The sequence below is a fragment of the Pteropus alecto genome, unplaced genomic scaffold (assembly GCF_000325575.1).
Source record: "Pteropus alecto unplaced genomic scaffold, ASM32557v1 scaffold101, whole genome shotgun sequence".
In the NCBI taxonomy this organism is placed as follows: Eukaryota; Metazoa; Chordata; class Mammalia; order Chiroptera; family Pteropodidae; genus Pteropus; species Pteropus alecto.
In genome coordinates, this window is record NW_006432945.1 from 3,706,526 (window position 1) to 3,723,108 (window position 16,583).

At 47.7% G+C, this 16,583-nt stretch overlaps 1 protein-coding gene across 2 annotated transcripts in view; it reads left to right on the plus strand.

The window, feature by feature from the left end:
- Positions 1-11,381: 11,381 nt before the first annotated feature.
- The window catches only part of ATF3 (activating transcription factor 3), a 12,183-nt gene continuing 6,981 nt past the window's right edge, over positions 11,382-16,583 (plus strand). The window contains exon 1 of one of the 2 annotated variants that reach the window (XM_006907708.2): positions 11,382-11,602. The gene's annotated coding sequence lies outside the window, so the exon portion shown is untranslated. Of the gene's footprint in view, positions 11,603-11,637; positions 11,826-16,583 lie in introns of those variants that run through there. The other variant, XM_025043959.1, reaches the window with a different exon arrangement.

Genomic DNA, 16,583 nt, shown 5'->3' on the forward strand with positions numbered 1-16,583 from the left:
ACAGAGCTTAAAATCATAGAACTGAAGAACTACAAGGAATTTCAGAATTTATAATACTAGAAGCTCCCGTTTATGGATAATTTGTTATATTCTGGCAATAAGTTACACTACATACACACACACGTGCACATGTGCACACATGCACCCCCCCCACACACACACACTGGCTTATCAACACTGCAAGAAGGTAGATCTTACTAGCTTTATTTTCAGTGTCTCAGGGCAGCCAGTGACAGAGTTGGGGCTCTTGCTTCCTCTTGGAGCCATCCCCTCGGCACAGGTTCCTTGATTAACACAGAAGGAATCCGACGCTCAGAAAAGCACCCAAGGTTATTCAGTTAGTGCAGAACCAGGACTTGAATCCAAGACCCAGGTCATTTCCATTAACCCAGTGTTCTCAATTCTAGACGAGTATATTCTGGACTCCTTTCTGTTTTGTTGATGTTAGTCAGTGCTAGGTTTAGCAGGACAAAAATTATCTGAGTTTATTAAGGATGAATTAGTCATCCCATTTCCCACCTTAGAAACTTTTATTCTTTCCTGTATCTCACCTCAGTCCTGGGTACATGGTAGATGTTTGATAAGTACTTGATACACTTAATTAAGCCAGGATTTGATTGGGATGGTATCTCAGTCCTTAGGAGCCTTCAGTGGCAGGACTGAAAAAAAAAGTAGGCAACTATACCCTTTGAAAGGCATCCAATGATATTAGTTTTATCTTCATTATACTATAAAGTTTACACTTTCATCTTTTCAGAATTAACAGGCCCCCTTTATAGGAAAGTTGGAAAAACTCATAAATATATAAATAGAAGACAAAAATCACCCACCCATATTTCCACCAATCAGACTAAAACACTTTTAATATTTTTTGGCAATTTATTTTTCCCCTCTATTCATGTATTGTTGTTTATTAATAGTTTTTTATTAATTTTTTATTTGTTGTTTATTAATAGTTTTTATTGAGCTATGATTGTTCTGTGTTTTTAAACTTATATTATCCCTAAAGCATTCCCTAAGTTATATGTTCTCGGTAAACATATGACTTTTTAAATAGTGGCGTTGCATGGGAAAAAATTAGACTCTTATTTAATGGGTTTACTGTGTCAGTTCTCAAATATGCCGAGCTAAGGATCACTGGCTTCTCCTGATGCCTTTGTGACCACTTCATTGCTCATTAACCACTTTGTCAGGAAGCTACCTGGGGTCAACATTATTATATTTTTATTAAGACTATCTTTCTTTTTTTTAGAGCAGTTTTAGGTTCACAGCAAAATTGAGAGGTAGGTATAATATGTAGCTTTTTCAAATTGGCTTCTTTCACTTAGTCATACGCATTTAAGTTTCTTCCATGTCTTTTCATGGCTTGATAGGTCTTTTCTTTTTAGCACTGAATAATTTTCCACTGTCTGGATGGACCACAGTTTATTTATCCATTTCTCTACTGAAAAACATCTTGGTTACTTCCTGCTATAAATATATGTGTTTGAGTATTTGTGTGCACATATATTTTCAACTCCTTTGGGTAGATACCAGGGGCCATGATTGCTGGATTGTATGACAACAGTATGTTCAGTTCTTTAAGAAGCCACCAAACTATCTTCCAAAGTGGATGTACCATTTTTCATTCCCACCAACAGTGAGTGAGAGTTCCTGTTGCTCCCCATCCTCGCGAGCGTTTGGTGTTGTCAGTGTTCTGGGTTTTGGCCATTCTAATAGGTGTGTAGTTATGCCTCACTGTTGTTTTAATTTGCATTTCCATGATGACATGTGATGTGTCGCATCTTTTCATAGGCGTATATGCCATTTGTATGTCTTTTTCGGTGAGGTGTCTGTTAAGGTATTTGGACCATGTTTTGAAATCGAATTGTTTTCTTGTTGTTGAGTTAGGATCAATATTATTGTCAAAAGTCTAAGAGAGAGCTGTGTACCAGTGGGGGCAGATTTGCGTGGTGTTTGGAAATTAACAATAAATTTCCAATAATATAATAGGCTACATTGAGCCCTAGGGATTAGCCTGGCTAACTTTCTTCCTTTTCCTCCCTGTCTCTTCTGAGACTTTCTGTTACTCTGATGTCCCCAACATGCTAAAATGCCCACGGGCCTCTTCCAGCCCCTAGTTCCTACAATATCAATCAGCTCCCTCCTCACCCCTCCCCAACTTTGCTCTGTAGCACCTGAGGTAGGGGACTCCTTCCTTCTCCATCCTGACACTAAACTAGTGCTAAAATTCAAAGGTAGTCACCTGGAACTTTCCCCAGATCATCCCGTCCTATTCACCTCACTGCGCCACCTCCCCCCGGCCCCACCCCGCCCCAGTACAGACAGCACTACTTCACTCCCAAGGCTGACCAGGCACCTGTTTAGGGCATTGGTAAAGTGGGGGGCAGCCCCCCACAAATGAGAGAAGCTCAGCTTTAATCAAGGAATCTTGAATTTTGCAATGAATGAAAAGATCTAGGAAAAAAAGTTGTTTTACTTTCAACACATAAGAGCATTGTGTTTTGTGGGTAATTTTATTTTCAATGAACAACATATGAGATTAGACTACCATCTTCTCGGTTCATCGGACCTTCGATCGTCTCACCTGATCAGTGTTGCAGCTTCCTGATGCCTCCGCCGGCACCCTCCTCTCCCACCCAGTCCGCCCTCAGCCCTGCACCAGCAATCTTCCTCAAGGACATCTACTTGTGTCCATCCACTGCCAAAAGACCCTGGGACCCACCTCTCTGCTTTGTCCTTGGGACACAATCCAAACTGCTTATTCTAACCTTCAAAGCCTATCACAGTGTGTCCCCTCGCTGCCCCCTGCCCCTTATTCCCTAACTCCCCCTCCCCTCCACACAGCAGCTGCCTAACCATTCTGCATATGTGCTACAGCTTTTCACAACTCTACGTTTTACTCACTGCACGCACATTTACTGTGGGCCTAGCATGTGCCTGGAACAGTGTAAGGAGCTGGGAATAAGCATGGAGATGAACAGGGCAGAGCCCCTGTCTTCCGGGCACTCATAGCCTCTGCATTCGCCTCTCTCTGTGCCTGGAATGCCTTCCCTCCTCTCCTGCCCAGAAAATGCTCAGCCTTCAACATCCCACTCAAAAGTCACTTTGTCCAACTGCCTTTGCCAGCCATCCTGGGCAGAGCCTTCCTGCCCCACTTTAGCCCTAATTACATCAGCCTGTAACTATCTGTTGTCAGAGTCTGTCTACTCGGTGAGCACCCGCAGGGCAGGGAAGCATCACTACGTATCTGCAGCTCCTGACGCAGTGTCCAGCACATAGTAGGTGGTGCTCATTAAATGTCTCTGAATAAATATATCTATATTGAACATCTGCTCTGTACTGGATACAGTTTCATGCACGTTAATTTGCCACCTAAACAAGATTTCAAACTCCTCAAGGGCAAAGAATGCTCTTATATCATCACCCTTGTAACCCCCAAGATGGCTAAACATGCTGCTGAGATCAGAATCTGGCAAAAGGACACAATTTGAAGAATTGACTGATAGGTATAAACTCACAGTGACTCATTCCACCCTCGGCCACTCCAGTTTCAAGTACAGGCTCATCATCAGATGATTTCAGTTCATCATATTTTGGGAAACAAAATAAAAATCCAAAAAGCCCTGCTCAGTGTACTCAGTCAATAGCAGGACTCATGTTTGTGGTTAAAGCAAATTATGGAATAATTGCATATTTGGCAGACAGGATAATATCCCAAAGAGCGCAAGAATCTGGAATTTGTTAAGTGGGAATCTTCTAAACTCCAGAAGTTTGAATTTTCTGGTAAGGTCAACTCTAGAAGGTTCCATGCATTCAGTAAGCCTTTGGTAAAGCAGGGTGCCTGTTTTCAACCGGGGTGGGAGGCAAGGCTAAAGGAAAATAAGCACATGTAAAGTTCTCTACTCTTTGAAGGACAGCACAGCTTAATAAAAATTTTAAAGTCAGACCTGGGTTTGAATCAAGAGCTTATGAGTAATTTCCATAGCCTTTCTGAACTTCGGTTTCCTTATCTGTAAAACTGAAATAATAATGCCTCCCTTACAGCGTTATTATAAAGATGAAATAAGATACTGGGCATCTTTTAAAGTGCTTACCATTGTGCCTGGCACATAATATGTGCTCAGTAAATAGTAATTACTGAATACGATCTAGCCTCCCATCGATTTTTCTTTCAATTTGTTTTAAAATCAGTCGGTAAGTCAGCCTGAGAGGGAGTTCTCCACTGGATCCAGACATTTCTGGTGTATGAAGTTTCTTCGTGACTTGTTAGCTTCAAGGGTTATGCAAGAGGAAGGGAAAAAGTACCCTTTGTTGACTACCTCCTACGTGAAAGCCTTGAGGCTGCATTGTTCTTTAATCCCTGATGTCACCTCGTAAGACAGATATTATCCTCATATTACAGAAGAAACTAAGGTTTCAGGTCTCATCCAAAGCTAAGTAGGAGATGGCAGTGTGGGGAAGTGAATTCAGTTCTATCTGAGTGCAGGTCCAGGTTCTTTCTGCCCCTCCACCACCCACCTTTTCGGTTCCAGGGATGCTATGTATGGCCAGACACTAGCCCCTGAAAAGTTGTCGGTTGCTCTTTCAATCAGCTATTCTTCAATCGGCTGTTCTTCACCTTGGTCCCAATCTTAGCAAAAGAGGCATCTCCTGGAGCAGAGGGCAAAATGGGGGCTCAGAAATCGGGCTGCTAAGGTTCCTTTCAGTGTAAGAATTTATGTTTCTGAGACCATGGAGAGACACCTTTCCTCTCTGAGCTCAGGTTCCCCATCCAGATGAGGACACTGAACCATGTCTGAGCTTCTCAAGTCTTTCCAGGAGCACTTGCTGAGAGGCAGCAGGCGTGGTGGTTGAACACCCAGACTGGAGGCCCAGACTGCCTGGGTTTGACTTCTACTCTGCTGCTTGCTAGCTGTGTAACTTCTGGCAATTATTTACCCACTATGTGCCTCAGTTTTCTCATCTATAAAGTGGAGATGCTCACGGTACTTCCCTCATAGCATTGTTATGAGTATTAAAGGCATTAACTATATGTAAAGGGCTCAGCCCTCAGTCTGGACACAATGAGAGCTACTGGAGTGGCATTTGCTGATCTTGTTTTAAACTTAGAGGCAGGAGAGAGGGAATTATTCCCCCCAGGGTCCCAGAGTATAACTTTTGGTGGCTTGTCCAAGCACAAAATGTATTTGGAATCTTTTCCCTTTCCTTAAAAATTCTCGTGTGACTTATTTAATTCAACATATCCATATTTAATTTAACATATTTAAAGCATGTCTGTTTACCTCCTGGCTCTGGTGCACATCGATGTAACCCAGGGGCATACGCACACCCAGTTTAATGGCAGTCTGCAACCTCTAGGGCCTTTTTGGCTCTGGCATCTTGTAGTTTGGAGAATTAGCACCCCCAGACTCCAAGAACCTGGTCCGGTGCCTGCCTACCTGGTATCGACCATGCTACACATGCCCCCGCGTTGGCATGGAGATTTCAGAGTTGAAACACTACTGAACCACACTGAGTATTTTGCCCAGAAGGCACAGGCGGAAGCATTGCCCCAGCCCTTCTGCCTCTGCGCCACTCACCCACGCCACAGACTGGATTTTCTGTTCGAAGATGGACAAAAACAAAGATGGGGGGATGGGAAAGAGAGGCGAATAATTAAAGGTGATGCTCAGTGGAGAAAAGTGCCTGCAGGATACTTTTGTTTGGATGTTAGAAAATAAGGAAAATGCACAGGTAGTCACAGTCGTCAGGGGTCCTCCCTCCTTCCACCATGTCCCGTGTAGCGCTCGTAGAAATCAAGACCTGTTCTGTAGCCCCTTTCAAGCAACCTAGGCAATGACGAAATCTGATGCCCCCTCCTCCATAATAAAGATTTAAATTTATATAACACTTTAGCAAAATATTTGCAACAATGAGCAAATTATACCACCTCCACTGTTCATTAAAAATCACAGTAACAAAAGTCAGGATTGTGGTTACCGCTGGGAGGTGGAGAGAGGCAGATGCGACCAGGAATGGTTGCCTGGGGGCTTCTCATACTGGAGGTGGTCTATTTCTGAACTTGGGTGGTGGTTTTGTGATGTCTGGTTTATTATTAAAATGGATATATGTTCTCTATAATCATCTGTACGTATGCTGCATTTCACAATAAAACGATAAAATATTTTTGAGAAGAAAAATGATGGCAATAAAGACCACGTACAATTCAGGATAAGCAAAAGAGCAAATTTCAAAGTTGCACGCAATCTCAAGACACTACTGTGTTTTTAAAAATCAAACGCATGAAAGAAAGACTGGAGGGACACACACCAAAATACTAATAATGTTGAGATTATGGGTCATTTTTTTCCCTTGCCCATTTCCCAAATTTTCATAATGGCAAAACAAACAAACAAACTACAACAACAAAAAATTATACTAAGAAATGTTCCCCCAAAGGAATCTTTAAAAGTATGATTCTTTCAATTATTTTCAAATCACTTTCATGTCTGTCATCTCATTGATTCTTACTACACAACTTTAGGTGGAGTCGATATTAAATAGTTCTATTTTATAGACTGGAACACAGATGAAGTGTTTATGATTCATGTAAATCATTCAGTTGGCTGGAGGAAAACCTTCCAGTGGGTCCCAGGTCTACTGAGTCCTAAGATTCTGGCCGCTGAGACTTCATCTTGGGTGCCTGGGGCTCCAAGATCCCCACTCTCAAATGGGAATAGTTGCTATCTGGGCTTTGGTGCTGTGGTCCAAGGTGGATGTCTATGGCTGTTGAAGATGGATTACATACAAGAAGTTTGTCAAAGATGCAATCCCTGCCTGAGGTGCTCTTACATCCTCTTCTCTAGTAAGCCACCAAGTCCATGGGCAAAATTTTCTGGAAATGTTGAGAGAGAGAGAGAGAGAGAGAGAGAGAGAGAGAGAGAGAGGAGAGAGAGAGAGACACAAAGACAGAGACAGAGAGACAGAGAGACAGAGACAGAGAGAGGGAGGGAAGGAAGGAGGTGGCGAGCGAGAGAGAAAGAGAAAGCATATTGTCAGGACCACAGGCTGTGTTTGAGAGTCAAGTTGGACAACATTTCTCCAGTCTAGTTTTTGGAGGGGAAGAGAGATTCTGAACATGGATCTGTACTTGTGCTGTTCAATGCCTCTCCCCACTCACACTTTCTCTCTCTCCAGCTCTCTTAGGAGAGGTTGCCAGAGACTTGCAGGATGGCTCTGGCAGAAGCTCTCCATTCAAGACCGTCAGAGCTCAGCCCAGGGCCCCTCACTTCAGAGTGGGGAGTTCTTTTGCTCAAGAATATCACAGGCAGAAACAGACCAGAATTTCCTGCTCCCAACCCAGGGTACTTTCACTGGACCATCCCTCCACCCTGCACTGAGGAGAGCCCCGTGTGTCCCCAAGTTGCTGAGGGTGGAGGTCAGGGACTGTTCTCATTGTTTTCTGTGTGGAATCTTATACCAGCTCCCCAGGAGGTGGTAATTCCTGGATAGAGCTCGACTTCATCCACAATTGTTTGTCACAGGCTAGGGGACAGAATGGTCTCTGGGAGAGATTTGGGGGGTGTCTCCAGAAAGCCCTCCTTGATTCATCATTCATGACACCACTACTGAGGACCGGCTGTGTGCCCCATCCTCAGTGAATCCTCCCAACAAACTTATGTGTTAGGTACTATTTTCAGTGTCACATTTCAGCGGAGGAAACTTAAGCCCAGAGAGTGAAGTGACTTATCCAAGGTGATACAGCTAAGTGCTGAATCCAGAACCAAAATTCTATTTCCCACACTTGGGAGCCCACTCAGCGATGCTTCCCCTCATTTCCTGAGGAGGTGCTGAAATTAGTATTCTCCACATTCCAACTGACTTTTTGATAGTGTGGGTTTTGGAAAGCAGAAGAGAGAAGAAAAATCCACCCACCTCACACTCTCTGAGATGAAATGGGTTGAGCCAGGAGGACAGGGCTTCAAGTACATAACCGACTTTAACTTGTGTGTTATCTACCTCTGTAGAGCTCTGTGAGCAAATACAATCCTGAAGTTTGAAGAAGAGTCACGGGGTGGAGGAGGGAGGCACTGTTCTCTGGACTAAGAAATTGCTAAAACCTTTAAATATCTCTGAACTTTTTTTTTTTTTTTTTTTGGCTCCTGCAGTGTTTTGGTGTTTAGATTTGGTTGCCACGAGTGGGCTGTTTTTAGCTGCTCAGTTCCATCTCCTCCCCTTTTTAACTTTTTTTCCCTTCCTTGTGCACATGCCCCAGCACGAAGTTTCCAGTTCTTATCTCACTCAGCAAAACATACCAAAGCCGATCTGAATGTGGATTCCCCAGGTGGTTCTCCAGCGTGAAACCTCAACAGCATTCAAGTCTCTGCCGAACTCCTATTCATTGAAGATTAACCCCTGAAATAACCTGAGCCAGGGCTTCCTTCTCAGGAGGCAGAGGCATTCTTTGCCTTTGTGTAGAGAAGCGTGTCGGTCTGGGGAGATGTTCTTGCTCCTTCTCTAGATGGTACAGAGTGTGCTCACTGGTCCCTGGGTGGCATTAACTAAAGCCAGGACTCATACCGATGACCCCTCCAGTGACATAGACCCCGGGGCTCTTCCCTTCCGTTTTCCCGGTCTTTGCGATTAGCCAGGCATTTCACAGTTCTCCTGGGGGCTGGGAGCAGGGAGGCAGGCGGGAGTCCTTTTTGTTTTCCTTAGATAAGAGTTTCATTCACAAAGGGGTGGACTTAGTTGTGTGTCAAGATTCTTAACGCTTTTAGAGTTTCAGTAGGAGAGCGAAGCAGAGAATGCTCCGACTTCTGTAATCAGATGACAGCACTTCTACTGAGGTGTGACTTGGAGATTCAAAACCAAGAATTATTAGAATGAAACGAGACGACTAAGAGGAATGGGAGGCAAGGTGGTAACAAAAATAAACCGACGGGGGTGTGGACCTCTCGCTTAATGACCCTTCTCTTGCACCGGTGGCGTGTAGGCTGGTCTAGCTGTTTACCCTGCGCCTGAAGTTGAATTTCCCCTTAAGGACAGGACTCAACTTCCACAAATCTGGCTTGCGTGTAAGAATGGCTCATAGTTCATAGTGTAAACTGGTTGAAGTTTTCTGTAGGCATTTCACAGAGGAAAAGAAGAGAGAAGTTTTCACGTGTCCTCCCCATCTCCTTGTTTCACTTTATAATGGTGCAATTCGTTCCAGGCAGTAGATAGATAGATACAATAGATAAGCTGAGAAACCCAAATAACTTTCATTTAAATTGACAAATGCCCTTCCTTCTGGTTTAGGGTTGTCCCGACATGCCCAGGGTTTACCTGCCCGCCCGCCCGCCCCGGGGTTTACTAGCAGACGCGTCGGGAGGAGGGCGGGAGTGGGGGTGTGGGGGTGGGGTGCGAGGGCGTGGGCATGGGGTGCGAGGGCGTGGGCGTGAGGGGTGGAGGTTGGGGCCGGGAGATCTGTTGCCATGGCGAAAAGTAAAGCAAAACAACAGCCCCGTGCTTCCCGCACGACGCTGCTGGAGACCGGGTCAGGTTCGGAATAACGGCTCCGCGGACCCTCCGTGGAACCCCGGGGCTCCCTGACCCGCCCGGGACCGAGGGGACTTCCGAGGCCGCCCTCCACGTTGTCCTGAGCGCGAAGCTTGGGGCTGGGAGGCGGGGGATGTTCTGGGTGGGTGGAGGGGAAAGAAGCCCGGGCGAGGTACGCTCATTTTACCTGCAGCTCTGAGGGTCACTGCCCCAGGCTGCTGGGCAATCAGAGAAGGTGGGGAGAAGGACACGGATTCTTTGGGGGTACGGGGACTCTGTGTGTGTGTGTGTGTGTGTGTGTGTGTGTAAGGGAGAGAGCGACAGACGGACTGGATCCTCCATCACAACCTTAACAGCCGAAGGCTGCAGGTGCCGGGGCGCGAGGCTACCCACGAGACAGACAGGGTCTCCAAGACCCTTCTAGCTTTTACCCCAAATTACCAGACTATGACCTTCGATCACCTCTCTCCCAAGAGGCAGGTGGAAGCAGGTGTCTGTGCCCCCCAGCCGTACCCCCACTCCCCACGGGCGCACACGGGTCTCCCTCCTCGACAGGTTAAAAAACATCGAGAGCCGCACTCTCGTCCACATATATTCGTCCATGGGCCGTTGAGGTCCTGAGTTCTGCAGCTCTGGAAGCCGAGACAGTCAAGGAAGGTCGGGGAAAACAGACTAAGAAGTCATTTTTAAAGTTCTGCTAAATCCTCGGCTCGAATCTGGGGTCACGGGACCCCACCTTTTTTTCCACCCCGGCTTGGGGAAGGGATTTCCGCTACGCGGCCTCACTTCGGCGGCGGTCAGTGCTACCCAGTAGCCGCGGTCCCGTCCCAGCCTAGTGCACTCTGCGCGCAGAAAAATACAGGAAAGCCGAAGACGTCTTTCCTCTGAACAGCGACGCAGAGCGAGGCGCCCCCCGCCCCGCCCGGCCCGCGGAGACCCGAGCGCCTTCTCTTTCCCGTCCCTGACCTCTAAGCTTCGGCCCCGCTCTTAGTCCTTTTCTGAGTTTCATCTGATTTTTCCTGGTCTCTAGTCTTTCCAGTCTTGTTCAACGTTAATTTCAAACGCTTTGCGGCTGTTGAAACATCTTAGCCCATGGGGTCCTACCCTTCGCCCTCGCCCGGGGATCGGGTTCTCAACCCGTCCTGGGCGCAGTGCCGCTCGTGCGCTCGTGTGCGGTGCGCCGAGACTGCGCGCCGCGGTTAACGGACAGACTTCTCGCTGTCCTGCCTCGGAGGTCACCCCCGGCGGGTAACGGCGCAGGTTCACTGGAGGGTGTCTTTGGGTACCGCTCCCCTACTAAAGGCTAACACTACTGTTCCTAACCCACCCCCTACTTGAGAAGGAGGCGTTTGGCTGCGGAGGCAGTATTTTCCTGAAGCTCCAGAAAATGATTACGCATTTTAGAGAAAGGACATGCCCGCTTCCCAGCTTCGCCTGCTCTAGGCTGGGGCCGGGATCCCCCTTTCCATCTCCCCCTGTAATAACCGGCCCCCCCCATCGGAGGGAGAGATGCCAGCGCAGTGGAGTCATGCCGCTGGCTTGGGCGCCATTGGCTCATGCCTAGAACACGCAGCGGCGAGTACGCACATCTGGCGGCCAGCCTGGGCAGCTCCGGTCCTGATATGGAGAGGGCGGGCGGGCGGGTGTGTGTACGAGCGCGCGAGGCCGGCGAACGCGCCCCAGCCGGCTCCTCCCGCGGCTTGCATCACCAGCCCCACCTCGCCCCTCCTCCCCTTTGGCCCCTCCTCCGTCTCTCCTCCCTCTGCCCCGCTAGTTCTCGGGGGAAGCTATTAATAGCATTACGTCAGCCTGGGACCAGAGTAATCCCGCCAGCCCTACAGCTATAAAAGGGGTGATGCAACGCTCACCCAGCCACAGTCGCACGCAGCGAGGCGCGCACTGCACTGGGCTCTCCCGGCGCCGCCGCCCCAGCGGACCCGCCAGCCCGCGTCCCGGCGGTGCGTCCCCGGTGCTCGTCCACCGACCCAACCGACAAGCAGCCCGAACCCGCCCCGACCCTGCCAGCCCTCCGGACCCTGGCCGCCCCGAGTGGAGACCGGAGGCGAGCGCTGGAAGCCGAGTGAGTGAGCGTGGCGAGGGTGGCTCGCTTTCATTCCCTTTACGCCCCTCTGGTAACCAGCCCTGCGCCCACCCCCGACCCGCGCCGCTAGCCTTCGGCTTCCAAAGAATTCGGGCTGAACTTTTCCCAGCCACCGCTGCTCCTCGGCGCTTCAGAAAGTTTCTCGCCAAGAACTCACTTTCTCTTTTGACTTGGGGCACGAAAGGTTCCTGGTGACAGAGAGGTGGGGCTCCCGCTTCTCTACCCGCCTGGGAACACTGCTCGTCTCCGCGCTGGGCGCTTTCTTACCCGCCTTGCGGAGACTGGTGCGCGGGGGTTTCCGAGGCGCTCACGCTCGCTGTCCTGTCCATCCCTCGCTTGGTGTCCCGGCTCTGCCACTCCCGAGCCCAGCCTCCCCGAGGTCTGCAGAGGGGCGCTGAGGCCGGGGGCTCGCGGAAGGGCTGCCCCGGGCGCCGAATGGAATGAATGGAGACTGGACAGGCGGACCAGGGGCGCGGACACGGCCGCTGGGAGTCGCTCTGCGCACCCGAGATCGCAGGGAGCCGGGAGCGAAAGTTGGTTGGGATGAGTTCAGAGGTGGCGAGGGCTCGTGTCGCGGTCCTGCGGTGGAAGACGGAGAGGGTTCCCGCACAGGCTAGGGGCGCTCTCCTGGTCCTGAGACTTCCTGTCCCGAGGCTCTCACGCTTTTCTCTCGTACCTGTGACTCTGGCTCCTCCTCTCGCGGGTTCGCGGACTTCTCTGCTTTCGTCCATGGTGACCCGCTGGGAAGTGAGGGTGCGAAGCCAGTTGTTGAGGCAATGGAGAGAATGGCATTATGGTTTAGTGGCCAGGACCCTGAGACCTTATACTGCATTGATGTCCTTGAGCCTCAGTATCCTCAGCTGGGAGTCGTGGGCACAAAGACACTACTGCCCCCCTGCCTGTTTGCTTGCGTGAGGTGGTGGGTGGACCAGATAACCATTAAGGTTCTTACTGTCCGGAAGATTTTGAGATTCTGGAGTGGTGGAATTGAAAACAAAGGGGCCAGTGAGGGGACTTGAATGAGAGGGGTTTCTATCTAATGTCACTGACCAGCCTCTGAGGCAATGGGCGGAAGGGGGCTTCTCTACGGGGCATCTCTTCTCTTCCCAACTTTTTCCCCCATTGGATTGGTTCTCCTTCTCTGCTCCCTGACACCTCATTTTCATCTCATCTACTTGCTTCCTTTCCTCCTAACTACTTTCTATTCTGTAATTTCATTTCCTAGTCACATATGCTTCCTTACAAATAAAGGAGTTGCTAAATCCTTGATGGAGCCAAAAAAAAAAAAAAAGTGTTTTAGTTGGGGGCGGTGGGCAGAGAAGTGATGCCACAGGTGCTGTCTTATCCACGCTGTGGTCCTGGAGTGCTGCCTGTCACCTTGTCTTCCCGTATACCTATTTCAGTTTTGGTGACAGTCACATGTTTGGGGCCTCCGTCTCCCCAACTTTAAATGGAGAAATTGATATTACTGGCCCCTTGTTTTGCATTTAGCATTTGTTGTAGAATAATACTACAACATACAGATTCTTGCTTTGAGGATATTCCAGACAAAGCCTGGGGTGGGGGTGGGTTTTGCAGTTGTTATTGTCTGTCTGGTTTCAGAGCCAAGTGGCAGGTAGCACCAGGCCCACAGTGTGGATAAGATACAGCTCCCAGCACCTGTGGCGGCTGTCCGAGCCTTTGGACCCTTCCTGTCTTAATCCTACTCTTCGTGCTCTCTCTCTCTCCCTCTTGGCCCTTTCTCTCCCTCGTTCTCTTTCTTCTATGGTCCCTCTTTGTCTAGTCCTGTCAAAGCCTCCTCTGTGGTGGGTACCAGGTTACTTGACTATTGACCGCTCATCTACCTGGCCAGTGGCTCTGTTTTCCAGTTGCCTTTTCGGTTGGATCTCTTATTAGTGATGGAGCAAAATGAGCAGTGGATGGGTGGTCAACAGCTTGGCCTGGGCAGGACCACTCACCAGCTTTATGCCCTTGGGCAAGTCACTTTACCGTCCTGGATCTCATTATACTCAAATTACAAATGAAGACCTGACCTTTAATATTGGGTGCTCTATCCTATTAGCTAAAGCCCATGATTTCTGCCTTTTTCAGATTGGCTGGGCATAGAGCAGGGTCAGTGGCTCCGAGTGTTAACTGTCCTTGGGAGGAGGAAATACATAGCCAGGATACCACAGAAACCAGAAATGGTTTCATGAGTGAGAACTAGTTATTTCTTAAGTATATAACACCAGTAGAGACAAGCTGGTGCTAGCAAATAGTGGGGTGGAATTGACCTGATGTGTTCAGAGCCTGGGGGTCAATCAAAGTGCCAAAGAAGCTGTGACTGACTTGAGTTTCTTGAGAGTTCCAGTTAATTTCTGATTAATAGGGCTAAACTGCATTGACGACGTTATGAGTTCCCCCCTGAAATGGGGAAAGTGGAATCACAGTAGTAATGACGTGTGTCAACCCACCTTCACGAATTTCATATGATCTTCCTGATAGCTAGCCACGGGACGGAACTGGGGCGGGCAGTTTCCGTCTCATTTCACAGACGAGAAGACTGAGGCCCTGGAACCACAAGTGGCTTGTCAGTGCGTGCTCAGCTTGTGAGGGGTAGTGATAGGCCCAGAAGCATCGACTTTGGTCCTGAAGCCCAGTCTTACACCTCCAACCTTCCAGTGGGCTGGGAGAAAGGCCAAGATATGAAATTAGCCAGAAACTAATGTTGGCTTCCAACGGTAAGATGTTTTATGATCAGCCCTTAGTGGAAAGAGATGAAAATTAAAAGTGAAAATTCAACGCAGTTGTTCATAGCTACAAGGAAAGAAAATCTAGGAGTTGAATTTCCGGTTAAAGAAATAAGCGAGTAAAGTTTCACTTTCTCGAAAATGATGAAATTTCCAACGATATGATTAGAGATAATGAGACAGAAGCAAAATGCAGGTTCTTTGTAGCAAGTCTGGGCAATTTTAAGGTCAGTGTAGAAAGTCAACTCAGAAAATCACAAACATATATATATATTTTTTTAAATGAGAGGGATGTTAAAGGATCTCAACTTTTGGAAAAAATTGTCTGAAAATTTAACTTCATTTTCCTTGTAGGAACACAGCCTGACTCTTGGCTGGATCATACCTTAAGAGAGTTAAGTAAAGAACTAACTAGAAAGTATCTCAAGAAACTAAGCTTTAGCTAAGTGCAGAGAAAGCCCAAATCTCTACAGATACAACTGCTTTACTGAGGCTTTTAACATTTTTACAGCCCATTTCCGTCCCCTAGTAAGCCCACCCAGTGCTTCTCATACAAACATTCCACACCACTGACATTCTTCAGTTTCTTTCATCAGGACTGCTGACTTTACACTGAGAAGGGGAAAAAGTGTCCAAACACTAGACCCCAAGCCTTGAGAGCTCATTAATAAAGTTAGTTGGGTGGTGAAACGAACTACACTCAACTGCCATGGAATTCAAACTACCCACGTAGAAGGGAGCCATCCAGTTCTCCAGAGGCCAGCCCAGAGGTGGCTCTGAATTCCATCCCTGAGCTACTAGATTGTTAATAAAGTTGGGAAGGGAAGGAAAACATGAATGCACGGGAGACTCTTAAGCCTCTGGCTGTAGAAGGCTGGTGTCTCAGAGTTTATCACCTGCCAAAGAGAAGTCCCCTCCAAGTATCCTAAGATTATGGGATTAAACTGATAGAAGATCCTGAGTTCTGACTCATGACACAGGTCTTTAGGATAGAGTTACACACATTTCCTGGGTTTCTTTGAATAATCAATGGTGGCATTATTTGACCTGGCATTCTTGCCTCCAACAGTGTCTCTCCAATCTTAAGGGGGAGTTAGAGGTCAGGGTGTTCTATTCAGAAGTGTTTGAGATCAAAGCCAGTGACCAGCCACCCTCCCACCTGGACCTCACAGAGAGTCTGTCAGAGAGCCAAACCCGTGCTGGAGAGAGCCCCGGGAGGCCCAGTAAGAACACACCTCCCAGACGCATTATGTTTTCCAGGGCATATTCATGTATTATTTTCTCAACTCCTCGTACAACCCTATGAGAAAATAGAGCAATTGTTACTAGTTTTCTTTTGCAGAAGAGAAAGAAGGCACTGGGAGGTATAACGATGACACATAAGTAAGTGGGCTTCAAATCTTAATCTTCTGACCCCAGTCTGAGAATTTTATACATAAAGACCCATTTATACATACTCCAGAATGCAGGCAGCAGCCTGAGTGTACACCCTAACGTAGAAAGTTCAACAATTCATTACCTAGAGTTCAAGTTTTCCCTGTGGCTCTGTGCTTAGTCTTCCCTCCATCGATTCAGTTCCAGGACTCCCACCCATCCCCATGCCAGCCTCCACTCCCCAAGAAAAATTTGCCCTGTTTTTTTGCTTTGTTTTTGTGAAGTGAAATAATATTCTATAATCTGTAAATTAAGGGCATGAGTTCTGGAGTCAAACCTAATTCCAAATTGTGATGTTGTCTCACACTATGACTTCAAGCAAATTATTTAGCTGGTGTAAACCTCAGTTGCCCCACCTGTAAAATGGGGCTAGGACTTAACTCACTGAATTCTCATGAGGATTACATGAGATCGTTTACATAAGGTTTCTGGTATGAAGAAAGCACTTGTTAAATGAAGAAGGCACTCATTAGAGATTTGCCAAAGGGCTTCCTGTCTGGCTGGATTTGGCAAAGGTCCCCAGATTGAAAGGGACGCTCTAGGGGACCCCCCTGCCTAGATAATCTCCACAGTCACTGCCCCTGGAGAAATGACTACAGCCACTGCTGGAGGAAATACATGGCAGGGAAAGATCGATGGGGGCTGTTCCAAATTGAGACTATGAAACAATTATTGTTTCTACCTTTTATTTTCCTATTGCAGCTTTGGATTCTCTAGGCTGTAGAATGATAGAGGTAGATGGGACCCCAGAGGCCATTTGATTTGACTGCTGCTCCCCCATTTCATATATTTAGTCC